The 22,418-nt window shown below is 46.4% G+C and overlaps 1 protein-coding gene across 1 annotated transcript in view; it reads left to right on the top strand.

Annotated features, from left to right (window-relative positions):
- Nucleotides 1–22,418, top strand: part of LOC126262967 (putative ferric-chelate reductase 1 homolog) — a 359,981-nt gene that overhangs the window by 9,432 nt on the left and 328,131 nt on the right. The window lies entirely within an intron of this gene.

Below are 22,418 nucleotides of genomic sequence, written 5' to 3'. Positions count from 1 at the left end.
TTTCCACGAACAATACGAGACTGGAATAGAAGGGAGAACCGATAGACGTACTCAAGGTACCCTCCGCCACACACCGTCGGGTGGCTTGCGAGATATGGATGTTCATGTAGAAGGTGGCAATTCTGTGTGGTGTTGTAGATTGTTGATAGACCATGCAAGTTGTGATGCCGAAGAAGTTATACCCAGCACCATTAGATGTATCTACACCAGTTGCAACTGGGGCTCATAGTACCGAAATCTGTAATGCCATAAAGAAATTAAAAACGGTTCTTGCAAGCACATACTAGTTGTTTATGATCTCGACTCGTAGCAAGATTGCGTTCCCACCTTCCGTCACAATGGTAAGTTTAAATATACATATTCATTCCTTTTGGATACAATCACTGAATGATTTTAATCACTACTGATATGTTATACGTCGGCCACCTGTGGGGCTTGAAATGTAAATGCCGGTTGTCTTGGTCGCGAAATACCTTTCCGGTCTTAGCTAATGAAAACGGTGGGATGGAAACGGATTTGTCGCTGCATCAGAACCGCTTTCCCTCCGAATACGCTAACTAACCTGGGGTGCCACGCTTTTAAGGGATTTGCTAGCCAGCGGTGAAAGCAAGTCGTAGCGTGTGATAGCTGTAGCATCAGTTGAGCAGTCGCTCGCTAAGCTTTTTGGTCTGAGAAGTCAATCGTGCGTCCTGGAACACAACGAGAATTCCTCGCGACTTGCAAAAGTCTACCTGCAGTTATACAGATCGTCCACTGTTACTGCACGTTTAGCACAGGAAACTGGCCTTTGTCGCCAAATAAGGCTGCTGGTGGTCAGCTTTCTGTGCGAGATTCTTTCCCGGCCGACGTCGTAGAGTCTCTGCCGATCAGTGGTGCAGTCGTTAAGGCGCTGCTTTCCTTGTCTGGAGGACGTATGTTGAGTCTCTGCCGCTGCACATCCAGCCTTACGTTTTACGTAGTTCACTTAAACGGCTTGAAGCAAAATGGTTTCTGTTAATAGAACACGGTCATTGCCTTCTCCATCCTTCACTTAAATTTTGCTTTACTATTGACTTTTGGGTTCATGACCATTACACGCATCCATAAATTATAAAACAGGGTCAAGTTTTGAGTGTTGTGTGTTTAATGATACTCATATTGACAATATTACTGACTTATAGAAGGAAAAATCTGCAAAATAAGTAGTATAGATTCCATAAATATTTAATAATATTTACTGTATGAGTGCCTCACAATACGCGTGACCCTTTCGTCTTCTGATATGCTAGGTAGTTGGAGTCACTTCTCGAGGCGATGTCTTTCATCATTTCGGGTGTCATATCTTCTGGTGACGAATCCTCTGACCGTATTCGCTTATTAGAATTATATATTACTACCTTCAGCTGCTGACGGGCGTTGAGATATATAACCGGGACAGCTGAAAATGTGTGCCCCCACCGGGACGCTCTATCCATCTGAGCCACCGAGGACACAGGATTAGTGCGACTACAGGGACCATCTCGCGCACGCCTCCCGCGAGACCCACATTCTCACATTATATGTCCACACACTACATTCGTAGTGTCCCTACCCAACACACTCATTACTCGTGGAAGACATTCTTACCAAGGTCCCGTAAGAATTCGGGTAGTATGTGTGCATGGAGGTCATGGCCGGTACTGTCAGAACAATATACGTATATGGATATGGTGTCCGAAAGAACAGACATATCCATATACGTATTCGCTTATGGTCTGGTCTACTCAAAGTCGTCCTTTCTTTCCTGGACGGAAATGTCTTTATACGAGAAACACTCAGCTTGACGCATGATTTCAAGTATCGTGTGCTTCACTGCTAACTCCTTCAGAACTGTTAAAAAAAACTCGCGTGTGTTCCATTTGTGTTCCAGGTAGGATGATAAAGCTGGGGGCTTTTCTAATGACGCTCTTTTGCATATAGTTTAGTGTGTAATCAGTTATATAAACCCACATATCTCCTGAAAACGGCAAGATCTCTCACTAACATACGCCCAACTATATATTTGGAACAGTAGTGAGAACAAAAAGAAAGCAGGTAGCTAGCTATCGTCAACCGTTGTTCGATCGCGTGAGGGCTATTTCTGATGATTGTTGGTGCTAAAGTAAGTTTTTTTTAGAACTTGAGCGAACTTGTTTGGCTATACGACAGTTCAAAAGTTGTTACATGAAAACAATAATGTAGTTCAATACATATATTTAAGAAATCCCTTGACAACAATGGTGCTCAACTAAATATTCCAGACTTTCTGTAAACAAGAGCTTGAAAATAAAATACGGGTGCTTTGTGAAACGCTTGTTCCGAACAGGCGTAGTGGAAAGGCCAAATATCTCCTGAGAGAAAGAAAATACAGATCAGGACTTGTTTGGATGTGAAAGCTTGTCTACGGAAATCAATTATCCACAAAGTAAGTTCGTGAACTTGAAATTTTGACCCCTAAGGACGCTTATTTCAACAAAATATAAAATTTAACTAAACCTGGAATTGAGTTGTTCTTGTAAAATGCTATAACGTAATGAAACTGCGGGATTTCGCTGAAACGTATAGCAAAATCGTTTATGGTTGTGGCAACTTCTGATGTTTCCGTGTAACGAAGAGATCCCGCAAAATAATAATTAGCCTTTCATCATTTTTACGATGGTATGCGGTAGGGAATTTGTGCTAGATGCTTATCCACAATATTAAGAATTCAGCTATTCGGATATCTGTATTGCCTTGTGAATGTATTCCTATGCTAATATTGAGCCCAAAGATAAGTTTTGGATGAGAGAAGTTACCGAAGCCCGATTCTTCTCTGCCAGAGAACTGGTAGTCATTTAGACTGCGTTGCATCCAAATACATACCCACTGATGTAGTCCTGTGGAAGGCGACTGTTTAATCAGGCCGTGACGGTTCTTCCGCATTTCCGCTCATTGCTCTATCAGCCGGCCGTCTTTATGAGAAGATCTTTACATACTTCTAATGGAAGTTTTCTAATAATAGCCACATTGTTCTCTCTCTCTCTCTCTCTCTCTCTCTCTCTCTGGTTGGCAGCAACTCTCCATTCTTCCTGCATGTGCGCCTTCAGTTTCAGCTCGTAGTATGAACAAAAATTCGTATCTATTGTGTTTAATGTTCTCGAGTCTGGGTCTTCTGCTCTGGCTTCTGCTGCACCCTTAATTACTTTCGATAGACCATCACGTCGGAACATATGGTTTATCAACTATGTATGGTATTTTGCAGGTCTTGTCGTAAGTTAAGCCTCTTCCACTTTTGTCTGTCTGAATATTTGCTCCTTTGATATTGTCCAGCATTTTGCTCTTCCCTATTTCGCTCCACCATTTCATCTAGTCCTTTCTTCAATAAACAATCCCTCCTCAATGTCCAATCCAGTTCTGTTTTCTCTTTCTGATGACTTTCAGCATGTTTCTTCTCCAACTCTTCTTAATACTTCCTCACTCGATCTTCCCATTTCACTTTCTTCTTTCTTCTCCGTATCCACATCTCTAGTGCCTCCAATCTTCTTTCATGTTCCTTCCTCAATGTCCAGGTGTCAGCACCATATAGTGCAACGCTCCAAATGTAACATTTGGCAAGTATTTTCCTCAGATCTTTGTTTAGTGATCCACAAAGTAATTTGTTTGGTCTTGAATCCTCCTCCCGCCATTATAGTTTTTTCCTAATTTCTGTTGAGCCCTACTTTTTAGGTGTCATGAAGTATCTTTTCTTTCTTGCTTTAATGAAAACTTCCTCGTTCGCAATCATTTCTCTCCAGCTGATATTCGTTCATTTTTCTGTAGCACCATGTTTGGAATGCAGCGTGTCTCCTTTCACACCTATCTTCCAAGCTTCGCTGCCGATGTAGCAATGCTTCACACATAGGTCTTCAACATTTGCTTCTTCGCGTCAAATTGTATACTCTTTGTAGTAATTTTTTTTTTTTTTTGTATTAAAAGCGTTCTTGGCCTTGGCAACTCTGCACACTGCCTGCTGATAGCTTCTTCCATCACTCGTGATTTTGCTTCCTCGTTCACTTCAACGGTTTCATTTTTCAAATTCGCCGCTCTCTTGCTTTCTTTGTTTGTACTGCAGACTAGAACTTTTGTGTGTTTGTCATATGGAATTCCTCGTCAATTGTTTTATCCATTATCTTAAGAATCTTCTGCAAGTCTCCTTTACTTTCTACCATTAGTGCTACATCATCGGCAAATCTCAGCATGTTTACATCTTCATGAATTGTTACTCCTGTGTTCACGACTTATCCCACCCTGTCGATTGCATTCCACATGTACGGATTAAATTATTACCATACCCACATTGAATGCTAGCTGAATCTTCATTACCACAGCGAACTATTCCTATTGCAGGTGTTGTATACGCCTTCTCTCACTAAAGCTGATTCCTGAGTGGAGAAGAATACTGAAGAATACATTCCAGTCGACACTAAAACACACACACACACACACACACACACACACACACACACACACACACACACACAGGGCTTCGAAACGGCCGAATATGGCCATCAGTGTTGTGCAGTTGCCGTTCCAAGAAATTGCTGGACCGTATTGTGGTTGTCGTTCCAGTAGTTTCCGGACAGCGAAAGAAGACAGCAAAAGGCTACGGATGTAAAAGCTCGTTTGAAGTGTTTTGCGGAAGATAGTAGGGACAGAAGACAGTGAAAACCGCGAACGATATCTGTATTTCCCGGACGTCACCTCGCACACGCCAGAAATGCGTCTCTGCGTAGAGAAGTAGGTGGCGCGTGCCGTGGGCAGGAGGTCGTTACGTCACCGGAACTTTGCCGTTCCGCCGGATACAGACACGGAGGCCCGAGGCCGGCAGGCACAGGCATAGGCGGAGCTGGGACAACGGCTCGGAGATCGGCCCGCGCGCTGCCGGCCTTGGCTGATTCACAGCCGCGCCGGCCACTGGGAAATGCCCGGCTCGCCACTGCTGGCCCTTGAAGGTGGTCCCCACACACGATTCTCTCCCCCTGCGGGTCCGGGGATTAGAATAGGCCCGAGGTATTCCTGCCTGTCGTAAGAGGCGACTAAAAGGAGTCCATCCCCCTCACGGGGGTAGTTAGCGCCTGCGTCCGGAGACGGACGGTTTCACGACCTATAATCGTGGTCTTTTTGGTTTTTCATTTCTCGTTTCTTCCTTCCTTTTGTTGGTTCCTTTCTTTGCTCTTCTCCACTTCACTGTCTTCCTTACTTTTTCCCTTGACTTCTCCTAGCCTTCTCATTGCCTTTTTCTCCTTGCCTTCTCATTGCCTTCTTCTCCTTGACTTCTCCTTGCCTCCTTCTCCTTGCTTTCTCATTGCCTTCTTCTCCTTGCCTTCTCTGGTCTCCGCCTCGGCGTTTGAGACAGTCTGTCCTCTTTCTCCCTCTCTCTTCTTTTTCCTCTTCTTCCTTCCTCCCTGTGCGTGTCTGAAGGCCGACCCACGCGTTCGCACGCGTAGCCGGTGACGGGGTAACGCACAAGTCCCCGCCCTGGGTAGACATGTAAGGCACGCGCGTACCCCCTGGTAAAGGCCAGGCCCGGGGAGGGGTGATTGCCTGAGCTGATACCTTCTGACCATGCCGATTGGTCCCTCCGTCTGTTTCTCGGGAGGTGTGACCTGAGGTGTAAACATTCACCTAAGGCGGGAGTGCCCTCTGAGAGGGTCCCCACCAGGAAGGAGCGCGCCATCGGAGACGCTGGCAATCATGGGGGATTCCTCCGCAATGGATTCTACTCCATCGCTTTCGACTTCGACCCACAAACGGAAACGTGACCAGCCAACAGTGACAAAAATACTACCGCCTGCCCCACAGTTCCTCGTAGTTTCTCGATCTGAGGACGGAAAGGATTTTTCCTCTGTCAACCCTTTCGTTATCCAGAAGGGCGTAGATGCCATAGCCGGATCTGTCAAATCTTGTACCAGGTTGCGTAACGGTACCTTATTACTAGAAACTGAGAGTGCCTTTCAGGCACAAAAACTGCTTCGGGCCACACTCTTGTACACGTTCCCTGTCCGGGTGGAGGCCCACCGCACTTTGAATTCGTCTCGTGGTGTAGTCTATAGTAGCTCTCTCGACGGATTGACTGACGAGGAGCTTCAATCTTTCCTCGCTGAGCAGGGCGTGACGGCTGTCCATTGGGTCATGAAAAAGGTCAACAATGACCTTGTACCGACCCGGACACTTTTCTTAACCTTCGATAGTGTTAAGCTGCCATCGCGCATCAAGGCGGGCTACGAGGTTATTTCTGTTCGCCCCTATGTCCCGACACCTACGCGCTGCTACCAGTGTCAGCGTTTCAATCACACTCGACAGTCTTGTTCCAATGCGGCTAAATGTGTCACTTGTGGCAGGGATGCCCATGAGGGTGACTGTCCACCTCCGTCTCCTCGTTGTGTGAACTGTCAGGGTGACCATGCCGCATCCTCCCGCGACTGTCCTGTCTATAAGGAAGAACGCTGTATCCAGGAAATTCGAGTCAAAGAGAAAGTGTCCACCTCGGCTGCTCGCAAGCTATTGGCTAGTAGGAAGCCCACGCTGCTCCCAGCGGGGAAATACAGCACTGTCCTCGCCTCTCCTCGGACTACCCGGGAGGTAGCAACCCAGACATGCGATCTGACCTTCAGCACCACGGTCGTCCGTTCGGCCAGTGCTAAGATCGCGCGGTCGACGTCTCCTCTTCCTCCCATCACCCCACAGACACCAGCCACTTCCTCAGCTTCTGCTCAGTCGAAGACCCCGAAGTCAGATGCACGGGCCTTCAAGAAGGAACCATCCCGTGCAGACTTCCTCCGTCCCTCGCCCTCCCAGCCTTCGACCGGTACTTCCACCAAACGTCCTTCTAAAAAGGCGCATAGGAAGCACAGTTCTCCTTCTCCGCCGCGGCGCCTTTCTTCTCCTGCGCCACCCAGCGGTTGCCGCCCCAGGCCGTCATCCGTTTCGCCTGGCCGCACCGCTGGTAGCCGAACATCTGGCCGTTCACCGGCGGAGGAAGGTCCCCCTCCCGGCCATCCTCCTGAGATGGCCGATGACCCTATAGACCCCATGGACGATGACTGTCCGCCTCCTGCTAGCGGCGGCAGTGCTCGCTCGAAGCCAGGCCCTAAGCGGCCTTCGAGGTGACCCCTTCTCTCATCTTCCTTTTCTTACGATGGCACTTATTAACTGGAATATTCGCAGCATTCGCTCCAACCAAGAGGACTTGAAGTTGCTGCTCCGCTCGCATCGTCCGCTCGTCGTAGCCCTCCAGGAAACGAAGCTACGCCCATGCGATCAAATTGCCTTGGCACACTACACCTCTGTGCGTTTTGACCTACCCCCTGTGGTAGGTATCCCAGCTCATGGAGGGGTTATGTTGCTGGTCCGGGATGATATTTACTACGATCCCATCACGTTGCACACCAGCCTGCAGGCAGTTGCCATCCGCATTACTCTCCCCACTTTTACGTTTTCCTTTTGTACCGTTTACGCTCCATCGTCATCTGCCGTTACCAGGGCAGACATGACGCGACTTATTGCTCAGCTACCTGCACCATTTTTGTTAACTGGAGACTTCAATGCCCACCATCCTCTTTGGGGCTCTCCAGCATCCTGCCCGAGGGGCTCCTTGTTAGCAGACCTTTTCAACCAGCTCAATCTTGTCTGCCTCAATACTGGCGCCCCTACTTTTCTTTCGGATACATCTCATACCTATTCCCATTTAGACCTCTCTATATGTACTCCCCAACTTGCACGCCGGTTTGAGTGGTATGCACTTGCTGATACATATTCGAGCGACCACTTCCCGTGTGTTATCCATCTCCTGCAGCATACTCCCTCTCCGTGCTCCTCTCGTTGGACCATCTCCAAGGCAGACTGGGGGCTCTTCTCTTCCAGGGCGACCTTTCAGGATCAAACCTTCACAAGCTGCGATCGTCAGGTCGCACACCTCACGGAAGTCATTCTCGCTGCTGCTGAATATTCCATCCCTCACCCTACTTCTTCTCCACGTCGCGTACCGGTCCCCTGGTGGACCGCAGCATGTAGGGACGCTTTACGTGCTCGTCGACGTGCTTTACGCACCTTTAAACGCCACCCTACAGTGGCGAATTGTATTAATTATAAACGATTACGTGCTCAGTGTCGTCGTATTATTAAAGAAAGCAAGAAAGCCAGCTGGGCTGCTTTCACCAACACCTTCAACAGTTCTACTCCTTCTTCTGTTGTCTGGGGTAGCCTGCGCCGGCTATCTGGCACTAAGGTCCACTCCCCAGTTTCTGGCTTGAAGGTCGCGAATGAAGTCCTTGTGGCCCCTGAGGCTGTCTCCAATGCCTTCGGCCGCTTTTTCGCCGAGGTTTCGAGTTCCGCTCATTACCACCCTGCCTTCCTCCCCCGCAAACAGGCCGAGGAGGCTAGGCCACGTGACTTCCGCTCCTCGAATTGTGAAAGTTATAATGCCCCATTCACCATGCGGGAACTCGAAACCGCACTTGGCCGATCACGGTCCTCCGCTCCCGGGCCTGATTCTATTCATATTCAGATGCTGAAGAACCTTTCTCCTGCGGGTAAAGGTTTTCTTCTTCGTACATACAATCGCATCTGGATTGAGGGACATGTTCCCGCATGCTGGCGCGAGTCTATTGTTGTCCCGATTCCTAAGCCGGGGAAGGACAAACACTTGCCTTCCAGTTATCGACCTATCTCGCTTACCAGCTGTGTCTGTAAAGTGATGGAGCGAATGGTTAACTCTCGATTGGTTTGGCTGCTCGAGTCCCGACGCCTACTTACCAATGTACAATGTGGATTTCGAAGGCGCCGCTCTGCTGTCGACCATCTGGTTACCTTGTCGACCTTCATCATGAATAACTTCTTGCGGAAGCGCCCGACTGCGGCTGTGTTCTTTGATTTGGAGAAGGCTTACGACACCTGTTGGAGGGCGGGCATTCTCCGCACCATGCATACGTGGGGCTTTCGCGGTCGCCTCCCTCTTTTTATTCATTCCTTTTTAATGGATCGACAGTTTCGGGTACGTGTGGGTTCTGTCCTGTCCGACACCTTTCGCCAGGAGAATGGGGTGCCACAGGGCTCAGTTTTGAGCGTCGCTCTCTTCGCCATCGCGATCAATCCAATAATGGATTGCCTCCCAGCTGATGTATCAGGCTCCCTTTTCGTGGACGATTTTACCATCTATTGCAGCGCGCAGTGTCCACGTGTCCTGGAGTGCTGTCTTCAGCGTTCTCTTGACCGTCTTTACTCCTGGAGTGTCGCCAGTGGCTTCCGTTTTTCTGCCGAGAAGACGGTCTGTATTAACTTCTGGCGCTACAAAGAGTTTCTCCCACCGTCCTTACGACTCGGTCCCGTTGCTCTCCCACTCGTGGAGACAATCAAATTTTTAGGCCTTACCTTTGACAGGAAACTTAGCTGGTCTCCACATGTGTCATATTTGGCCGCCCGTTGTACCCGTTCTTTAAATGTCCTCCGTGTTCTCAGTGGTATGTCGTGGGGAGCGGATCGAACCGTCCTACTTCGTCTATATCGGTCGATCGTCCGCTCCAAGCTGGATTATGGGAGCTTCGTATACTCCTCTGCACGTCCATCCATCTTACGCCGCCTTAACTCCATACAACATCGGGGTTTACGACTTGCGATCGGAGCTTTTTATACCAGTCCCGTAGAGAGTCTTCATGCTGACGCTGGCGAATTGCCACTCACCTACCGGCGCGATATACTGCTTTGTCGGTATGCCTGTCGGCTACTGTCAATGCCCGACCATCCTTCTTATCGTTCCTTTTTTGACGACTCTCTTGACCTTCAATACGGGTTGTATGTCTCTGCCTTGCTACCCCCTGGAGTTCGCTTTCGTCGCCTCCTTCAACACCTTCATTTTTCACTCCCTGCAACCTTTCGAGTGGGCGAGAGCCGCACGCCACCTTGGCTCCAGGCTCAGGTCCGCGTTCACCTCGACCTCAGCTCGCTCCCCAAAGAGGTCACCCCCGGTTCGGTCTACCACTCCCGTTTTTTGGAACTTCGTTCGAAGTTCAACAACATGACTTTCATTTATACAGATGGCTCTAAGACCAATGACGGGGTCGGGTGTTCCTTTATTGTCGGGGCACAAAGTTTCCAATACCGGCTCCATGGCCATTGTTCGGTCTTCACAGCTGAGCTCTTTGCCCTCCACCAGGCTGTTCTGTACATCTGCCGCCACCGACATTCTGCTTATGTCATCTGCTCAGATTCCCTGAGCGCCATCCAGAGCCTCAGTGATCCGTACCCGGTTCACCCTTTCGTACACCGGATCCAACGCTCTCTTCAGCAGCTGGTGGACGTCGGTAAGCCGGTTAGCTTTATGTGGGTTCCTGGCCATGTCGGTATCCCTGGGAACGAAGCTGCAGATGCCGCGGCCAAGGCTGCGGTCCTCCAGCCTCGGACAGCTTCTTGTCGTGTCCCTTCGTCCGATTTTAGCAGGGTCATTTGTCGGCGCGTTGTGTCGCTGTGGCATGCCGATTGGGCTGCACTTACCGACAACAAGCTTCGGGCCTTAAAACCTCTTCCCGTGGCTTGGACGTCCTCCTCACGCCCTTCTCGGCGGGAGGAGGTCGTTTTAGCAAGGTTAAGAATTGGACACTGCCGGTTCAGCCATCGCCATCTGCTGACGGCTGCGCCGGCGCCGTTCTGCCCATGTGGGCACTTGCTGACGGTTAGTCACATTTTAATGTCCTGCCCCGATCTTAAAACACTGCGCCTCGATCTTAACCTGCCTACTACTTTAGATGCCATTTTAGCGGATGACCCACGAGCAGCTGCTCGTGTTCTTTGTTTTATCGATTTGACAAACCTCGCTAAGGACATTTGATGATGTTTTTTAATCCTCTGCCTGTCAGTCTGTCTTTTATTGTGTTTTCCCTTTTAGTTGTTGTTGTCAACTTGTGCCTCGCGGTGCATTCTTAGAGTAGTCAGGGCGCTAATGACCATTGAAGTTGTGCGCCCGAAAACCACAAAAAAAAAAAAAAAAAAAAAAACACACGATTCTTAAAGCTTGGCGAATAAGCATTTCCTGCAAGCGAACTTACGCGCCTGTTACTGAGGGTATTTTAATTCCGTCTTTACAACTACAAGAAACCGTTTTTGCCGACATAGCTGAATGGAATAACAAAAACAACGAAACCCGCGTGCTTGGTAGAGGTCGCTGACACACACTTATGCGGTGGTGCTCAACCTGAGGGTAAGCTAGTTCTAATCGTGGCAGTGGAAAAAATTTTCACTGCCAAGGGGAGGAGAGGCGATGGTGTAAAGTTCCTGTCCACCAGACCTTGCGTCATTATCCTGCTTTGAATTTCAAACACCTCTGCAGTGCCTGATAAAGTGAGGGCATGTGACACTGTTACCGATCCCCGTCCCTCGGATTGGGACATAAAGCACGGCGGCCGGCGGCCCCCTTGGTGCTATTTGTGAGGAGCGAGCAGGCTACGCGTAGCTGTGGATTTCAACCCCCCCCCCCCGTGTTCTATCACCCCTACCTCCTCCTCCGCCCCCCCCCCCACACACACACACTTACTCACTCTGCATACATGTGGTATAACAAAAAGTTACAAATAAATAAAAAATACAAATGACAGAGGGAAAAGTTTTAGATCAAAGGAAAAACTAGTGGCAAAGTTGGCAACACTGCGCAGTACTCCAGAAGGATACAAATAAGCAGGTCATACACTGTTATATTTCTACATTTCCCTTCTGAAACCGTTCTGGGATCAGGCTAAAGTGTCAAACCAAGAAATGACCTAAAAAGCGTAAGGAGACGGTAATTCCTGATGTGAGAGGAAAACCAGGCATGAAACGCAGTAAGTAAAAGTAAATATAGTTTGCAACGAACTGTTTTCCATCTCGAAGGCAATTAAATTCCAAATAACTTCCATTACAGACCACTGATAATAAAATGAAACGTGCTTAGTGACAAGATCACGCATTTCTTGTAGTTACGAAGACAAAATTAAAATATTCAGATGTAAAGCAACTACGAACAATATGGCCACACAAACGAATTTTAGCTTCCTCTGTTGAAAGTTGTTTTTTTAACTCGTGTGGCTTGAATCTTGAACGGTTTTAGATTATGCAAGTTTGCGCAAGCGTCTCTGCTTTTGTGTTTAAATTTGTGCGTATTTTTACAAAGACTCGTTCGCCGGCCGCGGTGGTCTCGCGGTTCTAGGCGCTGCAGTCCGGAACCGCGCGACCGCTACGGTCGCAGGTTCGAATCCTGCCTCGGGCATGGATGTGTGTGATGTCCTTAGGTTAGTTAGGTTCAAGTAGTTCTAAGTTCTAGGGGACTGATGACCACAGATGTTAAGTCCCATAGTGCTCAGAGCCATTTGAACCAAAGACTGGTTCTAAGAGCGTTTTCGTCGCTGCAAATTATCAACCTATTTAAGATGGTTATCTGTTTGGGCGTTTTATTTGAGCTTGTCCTAGCCGATGAAAATGGATGTCGTCTTTTTCTTGTGCGTTTGTCACGCATCGTCGCAGGCTCAGGATGGTTGTTAATGTATTTCGGATATTTAGTTTAAGGGGGTGCCAACGGCACTGCCGCAGTGGTAATACCGGTTCCCGTCAGCTGACCGAAATTAAGCGCTGTTGGGCTGGGCTAGCACTTGGATGGGTGACCATTCGGGCTGCCAAGCGCTGTTCGTAAGCGGGGTGCACTCAGCCCTTGCGTGGCAAACTGAGGAGCTACTTGATTGAGAAGTAGCGGCTCCAGTCTCGTAAACTGACATACGCCTGGGAAAGCAGTGTGCTGACCACATTACCTCTCCGTATCCGCATCCACTGACGCCTGTGGGTGAGGATGACACGGCGGCCGGTAGGTACCATTGGGCCTTCATGGTGCTGGCCAGGTGCTCTTCCTGTTACCTCCTGTGGCGGGAAATGTGTACTCAAATTGCGTGTAGTGTTATTAATGTGAAAGCGAGCGAAAGCTATCTAAATGTTTGTCATGTAACTAAGACAGGACTTGGGTGCCAGGCCAATAGTCACCTAGTGGGATGTGGGAAACAATCTAAAAACCATATCCAGACTGGCTGGCACACCAAGCTTCGTCGTTAATCCGCTGGCGGATTCGATCCTCTAAGCGGCGGTATAGCACTCACGGCTAACCGTACGGGTTAGATGGAAATGGAACTAATTAAACGAAAAGAGTAAGTGTGCTGCATCATATATTGTTTCAAAACCCCAAGTAATTAAAAAGATTGCCGGCGGAGACGTCAATAACAAAAATAAATTCTTCAGAACACAATTCGTGAAAGGAAAAAGAGAAGGATAGTTAAAGGCAGAGTGTTCTTCATAGCCGCCAGAAATAACAGTATTAGTCACTCGTTTGGTGTTTCCTCATCTTGCCTTTCAATGAAGGGAGTTTAGTGAGCAAATGTTCAAATACATCTCTCCATTGTTTAAATTATATCCTGGTGGATATATCAATTCACTGAATACATTAATTTTGGAATGACTTATTTTGTTAGTCGTAGGCCTGATTTAGAGGAAGAAATTGCGGAGTGTGTGTCTGGAGCACATCATTGCTGGAAATGAATCATGGAGTAGCGGGAACCGGAAAGAAGAGAATCAAAGAGTTTGAGATGTGGTGTTAAAAAAGTCTGTAAATAAATGTTATGATAAATGTAGTCCTTTACAGAATCGTCGAGCAAAGTAGTATGTGCGAAACTCTGAGCAGAAGGAAGACCCGGATGATGGACACGTAATACACGAGGGATTAACTTCAGTGGCACAAGAAGGGAAAAACTACAGAGGAAACTAGATCAGGATACTTACAAGTAATAACTGAGGATGTGTGGTGTAAGTGCTAGTCTGGTATGAAGAGGCTTGGTCGCGACAAGCCAGCCTGAAGACTGGTGACGCCCATGTAGAACACATTTCAAAAAAAATTTAAAAATAGTTGTAGTCTTCGGAATTGAATAAATTATATATCTATTAAAAGGTAATAGTCTGCAGATTCAGAAAACGCAAAAAAGTAAAAATTGAACTTTTCATGATTTTGAGCCTTTCCGGAGCCTCTTAAGGGCGAGTGATTTCCCCGTAATGGCCAGTGTTTCAAATAATTGCAGAAAAAGTTCTTAGTCCTCCTACGAGACACTACCTTACAGAAGCGCTGTGGGCAGGAGCAACAAATGGCCAGGCAAGAGGGCTACGTTCTGCTCCTGATTCTAGCGTGCTCAAAGGCGTAAATAACTCTGTAGTGTTGTTTGGAACGGCGAAACGAAGTCGGCGCCAGTTCTAGTGGGATTCAAAAGTCATTTGCACTATAGGGTGGAGATGGCGTTTCCGTGGTTTTTCTCCACAAGTCGGGAGCAGGTGATGCTTCATAATCAACCAAGTTGCAATAAGGGAAGGTCTTATTATTAAAGTAAAATCAAAATTACAACCTACAAATACACCAGGCCCATCGAGAACAGAAGCAGATGCAGTATGGAAGACGGAGAGAATCAGATGAGCATTCCCGGATGGGGGCGTGGTTTTCGACGTAGGAACATGGTATTTTTCTCAGCGAGTGTTTCGGACTGACACTTTCGCTGTTGGCTTTGAACTACGTATATTCCTATTTTGTCGTTGTGACTTTTGGCGAGAATCGTGATGGGATAAAGACACGGGTTTGTGGGGTGTGGAGCGAACTAGTGATACACTAAAAGGCAAAATGAAACTTTAACAATTATTCGACGCTCAGTAGCCCAAAAACCACAAGACTGGCTGAATCATAATTTTAAGTGTCCACTGTCGAATTATATATCGAATGTTTAGCTTCCTGACAATCAAACATTAATTTAGGCTCAAGACCTTCAATATTTTCAACCGATGCAAACAGGAAACTATCAATCAAAAAGCATTAATCCAAAAACTTACTCATGTCCGTTACCACCTTAGGGGACGTCCATTAATTACGTGAGGTTTATTTTTAAAATTTGGATCCCCCAACCAGTAAGATTCGATTAGATTTGGTGGGACTAGCCTCCCTGTTACGTGACCCTGTAGTCGGATAAAAATTCGTAAAAATTCAAATTCTTTTTTAAACAACGATTAGAACACTTCATTAAAAACATGTTTTATTTAGAAAGTTTGTTAATGTTCTCAGTATGCGGTCAAAAACTTGTATGATTCAGATGGACAGACCGACCAACGCACGGACAAAGAGGCTCTACGAAAACAGTATTTACCGTTTTGACGGATCCCTAAAAAACTGGCCTTTTATTGATATTACATGCCCTAAATGTCATTGAACCTTTACTTTCTTTTTAGATGGAAGAAAACATTCTTGGTACCTTCCTTCGAACCGCATGATTGCGTAGCTTTTCAGTCTCTTGATTTATATGATCATGACCACTAAGAGAATTCTTGTCGGTGAACTTCAGCTTACCTTCCTTCCACAAACGATAAACTTCTTGTTCGCACTTGCGTTTCGACCTGTCGGCATGCCCCTTGACATAGGAATTGTAGAACTTTGGTACGAATTTTTGTTGAACACAACAACATGGCCTTTGAGTGTTGCAGAATATCGTGAGTGAATGACTGACAGTGATTTCGACCGGCGCACCAGAGGACTCTCCGAATGAAATCTGACACTTCCCTGCGACACTTCTTTGAAATCAGTGAATCCTGGGCAGGCACTTGTGTAAAGCATTCAGTTAGTTGCGGCCATAAAGATGGGTGGGCACTTTAATATTGTTTATTCTCGAATTTTTATAATACAAAATGTTGTCCGTTTTAATAACGTATATTCTCGGAATTAAAAAGTTGACATGATACCTTCATTGCCCGCCTCTACCTCCCGCCGCCCCCACCCCCTTTAGATTTTTGCTGGACCCCTCCTCCCCTTCTCGTGATGATTGGGTGTTGTGTGATGTCCTTAGGTTAGTTAGGTGTAAGTAGTTCTAAGTTCTAGGGGACTGATGACCACGTCAGCTCTCAATTTTTGCGCCTGATGTTGAGCATGAAGTATCTCTGCACTTCCTAACGATGGGTCACCCCCTTTTACACAATTGCGTCTTCTGGGAACAGCCAGTATGCTTTATGCCTTATCTGCTGACTGGTCATTTATGCATTATGCGACCAACTGTGATTCGACCACACTCCCTTGAAGTAATGTAAAGTAGGACTATGGGAAATTACTTAGGTTAGTCAGAATAGTCCCATAGTGCTCCATAGTGCCATAGTCCCATAGTGCTCAGAGCCCTCCTCCCCTTCATTTTGAGCTCACGCAATTAAGGAACGTCCCCTTCGCTGCTTTACAACTCCAGCTTTTTAAAATAACTGTAATTTTAAACTTAGACGCCATAAATTGAGGAAGATGGCTTTCATTAAAAACATTGATAACGAATCCTACTCCAGTTATACCATTTTCTGCTGCTGTTGATATTACCCTATACTCATCTGACCAGAAATCCTTGTCTTATTTCCACTTCACTGACCTCTACTATACCTAGATTGAGCCTTTGCATTTCCCTTTTCCAATTTCCCTGCCACGTTCAAACTTCTGACATTCCACGCCCCCGACTCGTAGAATGTTATCCTTTCGTTGGTTACTCAATCTCTTTCACACGTTAACCTCCCCCTTGGCAGTCCCCTCACAGAGATCCGAATGGGGTACTATTCCGGAATCTTTTGCCAATGGAGAGATCATGACACTTCAATTACAGGCCACATGTCCAGTGGATACACATTACGTGTCTTTAATGCAGTGGTTTCCATTGCCTCCTCAATCCTCAGCCTTTAGGGCTGTTTCCCACCCCTAGGACAAGTGTGCCCTGTATCTCTGTCCGCTCCTCCGCCCTCTTTGGCAAGGCCGTTGACGGAATGAGTGATGACTTCTTACGCTGGAAGTCTTCGGCCGCCAATGCTGATTATTAATCAAAATGTAAGCAGCGGCGGGATTCGAACCCGGGACCAAAGACGCTTTGATTATGAATCAAAGACGCTACCTCTTTTTTTCGATATAGTCCGTTGCGTTTGATCTGGGCGGACGCCTCAAGACATTCGTTAAAGTTGATCGTTGTTTCCTTTAGTCAGTTTCTTATTACAGAGGGCAAGCAGCCCCCTGACCGAACACGTTGAGCTACCGGCCGGCTCCACGGGTGCGAACATGAGCTATAACCTGTCTTACTTTGTTGTTACAGACCTCACAAAAGATGAACTGTGGAGGCAGTAGACGTATTCTGCAGAACATAGATGATGGCATTGTAAACTTCAATTGCGTTTCGCGGAAAGATATTTCTTCCTCCAACGATTCCCATCTAAGCTAACGGAGCACTTCAGTAACACCCGTTGTAATCGAATTGGCTGGTAAGAAATCCAACAGGACTCCTTTGAATAGTTACATATTCGTGACAGTCAGTATGAGAGTAATCTACAATGTATGGTAAATGACTAAAACTTCACAAGCCAAGATCGTTAAAGAATTTTTTCTGGATGACCAGTTTTGACAGCTTTGCTGTCATCAGAACATAAGATCCGACGATCTGTCGAATCCGCTCATCTAAAAAAAATGCTTTTTCAGCGATCTTGGCTTGTGAAGTTTTCTTAAGTCACCACCTTTGAGCTGCTTCGGAGTCTTGCTTTAAGCGTTCTGCACGTGACGCAATAGAAGCACCCTCTACCGTGCGCTGTACACCCAAACGGGCCGTTCACTTTGTCTACTGATACAATAGTAAGGCTGTTTTAGTTTTATTTCTAGTCCATGCCCTCGTAGACGTATTATAGAATCAGGTATATCTTCCGAAGAAGGCTCAAGTACTTGGGCTGAAACTTAGGTACAGGTTGGTTTCATTGCCGCAATCGAGGCTGATAATTTCTTATATACTACAATAGTAAGGATCGTGGACGTGATTGTAGCCCACCATCGTAATCACTTCGGACATCCCAGGTTCTGCCTCGTACAGTCGTAACTACAGATATTTTACGTCAAATCGAAAAACCAAGGCTGAAACTATACCGTAGCCTCAGCTGTAGCGAAGAATCTTTGAGCCTGATGATTCCATTTGCGTAACGCAGTGTCGCGCAGCAGAGTTAAAGGATTATAGCACTGAAATGGGTAATTGGCGTGGAGCAAGAACCTTTCTCCTCTACGGAAGCGCTCGGAAGAAATGACAGCCTTTCACTTTCCGCGCTCTTAGCGATATGAAATCTATCTCCGGGGTAACGGACGAGTTTAACTCTTCCACCCAAGCCACACAGTACGGGCTGATCAAACTAAGTGATCCTGTTTGTATACATTTCCCGCTGCGTCTCATGTTCAGTAGTCATATGTCAGTCTAGTGTGTACTAGAACAGTCCCTAAAGATGAATTTACCGGACCTTTTAATTTTGATTATTACTGGGTTGTTTCCTGATCTGCTTTCCGTCCTTAGCGACAGCAGTCATTTGTTGTTTGCAGCAGTATCATCACTTTTTGGAAAGTAGTATTCAGTAGCAATACATAAAATTTTTTATGGGTAGTGTCAAGAACTCTCCTGGAAAATTAGTCTACCATTAAACAGGGCATAACAGAAAGGTATGGCCAAACTTTCTGGAAACATCCCTCCCATATACAGGAAGAAAATTTCATAGATGGATATAAAAGTCCGGGAACGCTTTATTTTCGTGTTACAGTTCAGTTTCTATAACACTTCAACACGTTAATCATCTACTTTGAAACGGAGCTTCGTCCATGAACAGCACATTGTCATTAAAACGGAGAGTTTGCACTTTTGAGTGAACCATATTCAGAATTGTACCCGTGCTGGAAAATCAGCTGCTGATTCTGTCTGCACACGCTCTCTCGTGTAGCACTCTCAAGCCTCATGTTGTCAACACTATTTCTTGCAGCTAATTGTCTTAACGCTGACACTAGGGTTGTCAACTGCACGACGTAGTTCCCCCTCTAGTTGAGATGTCCTCGTACTTCAAGGCATGTCTCAGTCGCAAGTAGTGGGATTAAACGACCCATGCTCTCTAAGACGACGACCAGTTACTTCACACGTCCTCTCGTCTGGACAGTGTCATTACGGAAATCACACCCGATACAAACGTTGAGCGCCATGGCCATCACCATCTGCTAATCAGTACAGCAAATGGGCCTTCGCCGACTCCACATTTGAGAACACGTCCACTACACTGTAACGGAGACGAAGACCGTGATGAACACTAAGCAGTTGAGGACTGGGGAGGACATTTTGAGTCACTTGCCCGATGTCGGCGGATAAATAGCATACTGCAGCCGCTCTGTTGTTCAGAAGTGAAATGCATTGTTCCTTCAGACATTCATGCAAGTCCGAAGTAACATGCACTGTGGCGACTGCAGCCATTATGAAACACACAAAATGCATGCATGTCCGAATAAAATAAGGAAAAATTTTAAAATGAAAACAATTTGATTACATGAAAACCAGAGCACAATAATAATTTCACTAGAAAGTGGTTTTTGACTCATTTCAGTTAATTGTGATTACTGATTTTGATGGTTAAAGAGTTCTGTTGCTAAACGGATCGGCAAGAAAGATAAAATTATATTATGATAAGCATAGAGTTTAGGTGGTCCAATCTATATAAAATTTTCTTTATATGTGGGATATACACTACTGGCCATTAAAATTGCTACACAAAGAAGAAATGCAGATGATAAACGGGTATTCATTGGACAAATATATTATACTAGAACTGACATGTGATTACTTTTCACGCAATTTGGGTGTGTAGATCCTGAGAAATCAGTACCCAGAACAACCACCTCTGGCCATAATAACGGCCTTGATACGCCTGGGCATTGAGTCAAACAGAGCTTGGATGGCGTTTACAGGTACAGCTGCCCATGCCGCTTCAACACGATACCACAGTTCATCAAGAGTAGTGACTGGCGTATTGGGACGAGCCAGTTGCTCGGCCACCATTGACCAGACGTTTTCAATTGGTGAGAGATCTGGAGAATGTGGTGGCCAGGGCAGCAGTCGAACATTTTCTGTATCCAGAAAGGCCCGTACAGGATCTGCAACATGCGGTCGTGCATTATCCTGCTGAAATGTAGGGTTTCGCAGGGATCGAATGAAGGGTAGAGCCACGAGTCTTAACACATCTGAAATGTAACGTCCACTGTTCAAAGTGTCGTCAATGCGAACAAGAGGTGACCGAGACGTGTAACCAATGGCACCCCATAAGATCACGCCGGGTGAAGCACCAGTATGGCGATGACGAATACATGCTTCCAATGTGCGTTCACCGCGATGTCGCCAAACACGGAAGCGACCATAAAGATGCTGTAAACAGAACCTGGATTCATCCGAAAAAATGTTTTGCTATTCGTGCACCCAGGTTCGTCGTTGAGTACACCATCGCAGGCGCTCCTGTCTGATGGAGCGTCAAGGCTAACCGCAGCCATGGTCTCAGAGCTGATAGTCCATGCTGCTGCAAACGTCGTCGAACTGTTCGTGCAGATGGTTGTCGTCTTGCAAACGTCCCCATCTGTTGACTCAGGGATCGAGACGTGGCTGCACGATCCGTTACAGCCATGCGGATAAGATGCCTGTCATCTCGACTGCTAGTGATAAGAGGCCGTTGGGATCTAGCACGGCGTTCCGTATTACCCTCCTGAACCCCCGATTCCATATTCTGTTAAGTCATTGGATCTCAACCAACGCGAGCGGCAATGTCGCGATACGATAAACCGCAATCGCGATAGGCCACAATCCGACCTTTATCAAAGTCTGAAACGTCATGGTACGCATTTCTCCTCCTTACACGAGGCATCACAACAAAGTTTCACCAGGCAACGCCGGTCAAGTACTGTTTGTGTATGAGAAATCGGTTGGAAACTTTCCTCGTGTCAGCACGTTGTAGGTGTCGCCACCGGCGCCAACCTTCTGTGAATGCTCTGAAAAGTTAATCATTTTCATATCACAGCATCTTCTTCCTGTCGGTTAAATTTCGCTTCTGTTGCACGTCATGTTCGTGGTGTAGCGATTTTAATGGCCAGTAGTGTGTAATTTAAGTACGAACATTAACTCAAGTCAGGCTTAAATGTATGCGGCATCGAACATTTAAATTTAAACACGGAACGTCAGAGAAAAGATTCATTACACGTTGTAGAGTGAAAATTCATTCTCTACAAATCTTTATTAAATTTCTGAACAGTCTGACGTTACCAGCAATCACTCGGCTGAGACCGGAAGTCCAGTTTAACTAAGATGACTTGGTCTTCATTCACGTACCCTCCAGGACCCTGTGCTGCTGACTAAACGGCTGGGAGTTTACCGCTAGCCGTGACAAGGTTGGTCCCGCAGTGAGTCGCGGCCTTCCGCTGGGACGACAGCGCCGACCTGGCTCGAGTGGTCTTGATCCGCATTTGCAAGGTGACCCGCACCGCCGTGCGCGCCAGGAACGCAGTGTTCCTTCTGTCCTACATATCCGGTTCTTAATTCCAACTAACTTATCTTAGAAAACAGATTAAGGAAAGGCAAACCTACGTATCATTTGTAGACTTACAGAAAGCGTTCTACAATGTTGACTGGAATACTATTTCAAATTCTGAAGGTGGCAGGGGTAAAATACAGGGAGCGAAGGGCTATTTACAATTTGTACAGAAACCAGATGGCAGTTAAGAGTGGAAGGGCATGAAAGGGTAGCAGCGGTTGGGAAGGGAGTGAGACAGGGTTGTAGCCTCTCCCCGATGTTATTCAATATGTATATTGAGCAAGCAGTAAAGGAAACAAAGAAAAATTTGTAGGAGGAATTAAAATCCATGGAGAAGAAATAAAAACTTTGAGGTTCGCCGATGACATTAATTCTGTGGACAGCAATGGACCTGGAAAAGCAGCTGAACGGAATGGATAGTGTTTTGAAAGGAAGAAACAAGATGAACATCAACAAAAGCAAAACAAGTGTAATGGAATGTAGTCGAATTAAATCGGGTGATGCTGCGTGAATTAGATTAGGAAATGAGACGCTTAAAGTAGTAAAGGAGTTTTGCTATTTGGGGAGCAAAATAACTGATGATGGTCGAAGTAGAGGGGATATAAAATGTAGACTGGTAATGGCAAGGAAAGCGTTTCTGAAGAAGAGAAATTTGTTAACATCGAGTATAGATTTAAGTGTCGGGAAGTCGTTTCTGAAAGTATTTGTATGGAGTGTAGCCATGTATGGAAGTGAAACGTGGACGATAAATAGCTTAGACAAGAAGAGAATAGCAGCTTTCGAAATGTGGTGCTACTGAAGAATGCTGAAGATAAGGTGGGTAGATCACGTAACTAATGAGGAGGTATTGAATAGAACTGGAGAGAAGAGAAATTTGTGGCACAACTTGACGAGGAGAAGGGATAGGTTGGTAGGACATAATCTGAGGCTTCAAGGGGTCACCAATTTAGTTTTGGATGGCAGCGTGGAGGGTAAAAATCGTAGGAGGAGACCCAGAGATGAAT

Source organism: Schistocerca nitens, chromosome 6 (assembly GCF_023898315.1).
Source record: "Schistocerca nitens isolate TAMUIC-IGC-003100 chromosome 6, iqSchNite1.1, whole genome shotgun sequence".
Classification (NCBI taxonomy): domain Eukaryota; kingdom Metazoa; phylum Arthropoda; class Insecta; order Orthoptera; family Acrididae; genus Schistocerca; species Schistocerca nitens.
This window is presented reverse-complemented; position numbering and strand designations above follow the sequence as displayed.